General features: G+C 39.0%; 1 non-coding gene across 1 annotated transcript; it reads right to left on the reverse strand.

The window, feature by feature from the left end:
- Nucleotides 1-3496: 3496 nt before the first annotated feature.
- On the reverse strand, nucleotides 3497-3604 carry LOC130942949 (small nucleolar RNA R71). The gene has a single exon (XR_009071492.1). It is a non-coding gene; the product is annotated as a small nucleolar RNA R71 (small nucleolar RNA).
- Nucleotides 3605-3845: the final 241 nt, after the last annotated feature.

Consider the following 3845-nt stretch of genomic DNA (forward strand, 5'->3'; position numbering starts at 1 on the left):
GGTATTTTCTGGCTGAAATTGAGGGACCTGAGCAAAAATCTGATCCAGAGACTGAAAAGGACTGCAGATGCTGTTGGATTCTGACCTCCCTGCACTCAAAGTGGATTTTCTGGAGCTACAGAAGCCCAATTGGCGCGCTCTCAACGGCGTTGGAAAGTAGACATCCTGGGCTTTCCAGCAATATATAATAGTCCATACTTTGTCCAAGATTTGATGGCCCAAACCGGCATTCAAAGTCACCCTCAGAATTCCCAGCGTTAAACGCCGGAACTGGCACCTAATTGGGAGTTAAACGCCCAAACTGGCATAAAAGCTGGCGTTTAACTCCAAGGAGAGTCTCTACACGAAAATGCTTCATTTGCTCAGCCCAAGCACACACCAAGTGGGCCCGGAAGTGGATTTTTATGTCATTTACTCATCTCTGTACACCCTAGGCTACTAGTTCTCTATATATAGGACCTTTTACTATTGTATTTTTCATCTTGGGACATCTAGTTCTTAGATCAGATCTTGGTTCTTCTGGTTCCCTCTCTGGGGCCGAAACCAATGATCACTTTTGTTCTTATGTATTTTCAACGGTGGAGTTTCTACACACCATAGATCAAGGTGTGGGGCTCTGCTGTACCTCGAGTATTAATGCAATTACTATTGTTCTTCCATTCAATTCCACTTGTTCTTTGTCCAAGATATCACTTGTTCTTCAACTTGATGAAGGTGATGATTGACGCCCATCACCATTCTCACCTATGAACAAGGTGACTGACAACCATTCTTGTTCTACAAGCAACCAAGGCTTAGTGAATATCTCTTGGATTCTTTAATCGGAATCTTCGTGGTATAGGCAGGACTTAATGGCGGCATTCAAGAGAATCCGGAAGGTCTAAACCTTGTCTGTGGTATTCTGAGTAGGATTCAATGATTGAATGACTGTGACGTGCTTCAAACCTGTAACCTACTGGGCGTTAGTGACAGACGCAAAAGAGGGATTCTATTCCGGTAGGGGAGGGAACCAAACCGGTGATTGGCAGTACTGTGACAGAGTGCGTGCATTAGCTTTCACTGCGAGGATGGGAGGTAGCTGCTGACAACAGTGAAACCCTACACGAGCTTGCCATGGAAAGGAGTAAGAAGGATTGGATGAAGGCAGTAGGAAAGCAGAGAGACGGAAGGGAAGGCATCTTCATACGCTTGTCTGAAGCTCTTACACCAATGATATACATAAGTATCTCTATCTTTATCTTATTGCTTTATTCGTTTATCACTATACCCATTTGAGTCTGCCTGACTAAGATTTACAAGGTGACCATAGCTTGCTTCATACCAACAATCTCCGTGGGATCGACCCTTACTCGCGTAAGGTATTACTTGGACGACCCAGTGCACTTGCTGGTTAGTTGTGTGAAGTTGTAGTGATCACAATTTCGCGCACCAAGTTTTTGGCGCCGTTGCCGGGGATTGTTTTGTGTATGGACAACTGACGGTTCATCTTGTTGCTTAGATTAGGCATTTATTTTTCTTCAGAGTTCTTAAGAATGAATTCTAGTGTTTCAAGGTGATGTTCTTATCATCACCAAAGCTGATTGATCATCATCAATTTAGCTCTTGAATGCAATGTCCTGCTGAAGCTTAGCCGGCAATGTCTAATTCCTTTAGACTAAAGCTTTAGACTAACATTGCATGATTCCTGGAATTCTCATTAAGAATTTTGATACCTTTATTTTCCTTTTTACTTAATTTTCGAAAAAGCACAAAAAAATTACAAAATCATAAAATCCAAAAATATTTCTTGTTTGAGTCTAGAGTCTCATCTTAAGTTTAGTATCAATTGCATGTTTCTGTTCTTATTGCATTCATGCATGTGTCCTCATTGATCTTCAAGTTGTTCTTGATGATTTCTTACTCTGATCTTTGAATTCTCTTGACTTGAGTGTTTATGTGTCTCATATGCATTTTTATTAGTGTCAGTAGTATACAAACTGCTAAGTTTGGTGTCTTGCATGCATTGTTATTTGATTCTTGTTGCATTTTGATTATTAAAAATCCAAAAATATTTTTAATTTGTGTCTTTTCAAGTCAATAATACAGAGAATTGAAGATTCAGAACATACTGCAGAGGAATTATACAGAAAAAGCTGGGCATTCGAAAATGCCCAGTGAAGAAGGCAGACTGGCGTTTAAACGCCAGCCAGGGTACCTGGTTGGGCGTTTAACGCCCAAAGAGGTAGCATTTTGGGCGTTAAACGCCAGAATGTATACCATTCTGGGCGTTTAACGCCAGGATGGTGCTAGGGGGAAGATTTTGTTTTCAAATCAATTTTTTTCAAGTTTTCAAAGTTTTTCAAAATCAAATCTTTTTCAAATCATATCTTCTCAATCAAATGTTTTCAAAATCAATTTCTTTCCTTTTTCAAAGATACTTACTAACAACTAATGATTTGATTGAACATTTTTTGCCTTTTCTGTTAAGGAAGGTTTTATGTTTGAATCATATCTTTTCTTGTTAGGCAAGTCATTAATTTTTAAAATCATATCTTTTAAAATTGTTTTCAAATCATATCCTTTCAATTACATCTTTTTAAAAACCAATCATATCTTCTTAACCACATCTTTTTCAAAATAGTTTTCAATCGAATCTTTTTAATTTCTAATCTCAAAATCTTTTTCAAAAATCACTTTACTTCTTTCCCACTTTTGTTTTCGAAAATCAATAAGTGTTTTTTCAAAATGTTTTCAAAATCTTTTACTTAAATTTTCGAAAGATACTTCCCTTCTTCTCACATCCTTCTATTCATGGACTAACACTATTCTTTAATGCAAAATTTGAACTCCATCTTCTTTGATAAGTTCGAATTTTCTACCTCTGTCTTCCATTTTTCTTTTCCTCTGACACCTCAAGAAATCTCTATACTGTGACATAGAGGATTCCATATTTTCTTGTTCTCTTCTCTTTCATATGAGCAGGAACAAAGACAAAGGCATTCTTGTTGAAGCTGACCCTGAACCTGAAAGGACCTTGAAGAGAAAGCTAAGAGAAGCCAAAACACAACTCTCTTTAGAGGACCTGACCGAATTCTTCAAAGAAGAAGAACACATGGCAGCCGAAAACAACAACAATGCCAACAATGCAAGGAAGGTGCTGGGTGACTTTACTGCACCTACTCCTGATTTTTATGGGAGAAGCATCTCTATCCCTGCCATTGGAGCAAACAACTTTGAGCTTAAGCCTCAATTAGTTTCTCTAATGCAACAGAATTGCAAGTTCCATGGACTTCCAATGGAAGATCCTCATCAGTTCTTAGCTGAATTCTTGCAAATCTGTGACACAGTCAAGACTAATGGGGTTGACCCTGAGGTCTACAGACTGATGCTATTCCCTTTTGCTGTAAGAGACAGAGCTAGAATATGGTTGGACTCTCAACCTAAAGAAAGCCTGGACTCTTGGGAAAAGCTAGTCAATGCCTTCTTGGCAAAGTACTTTCCACCTCAAAAATTGAGCAAGCTTAGAGTGGAAGTCCAAACCTTCAGACAGAAGGATGGTGAATCCCTCTATGAAGCTTGGGAAAGATACAAACAATTGATCAGAAAGTGTCCTTCTGACATGCTTTCTGAATGGAGCATCATAGGTATTTTCTATGATGGTCTCTCTGAACTATCCAAGATGTCTTTGGATAGCTCTGCTGGAGGATCTCTTCATCTGAAGAAGACGCCTACAGAAGCTCAAGAGCTAATTGAAATGGTTGCAAATAACCAATTCATGTACACCTCTGAAAGGAATCCTGTGAACAATGGGACCAGTCAGAAGAAAGTAGTTCTTGAGATTGATGCTCTGAATGCCATTTTGGCTC

This window comes from Arachis stenosperma, chromosome 7 (assembly GCF_014773155.1).
Source record: "Arachis stenosperma cultivar V10309 chromosome 7, arast.V10309.gnm1.PFL2, whole genome shotgun sequence".
Taxonomy (NCBI): domain Eukaryota; kingdom Viridiplantae; phylum Streptophyta; class Magnoliopsida; order Fabales; family Fabaceae; genus Arachis; species Arachis stenosperma.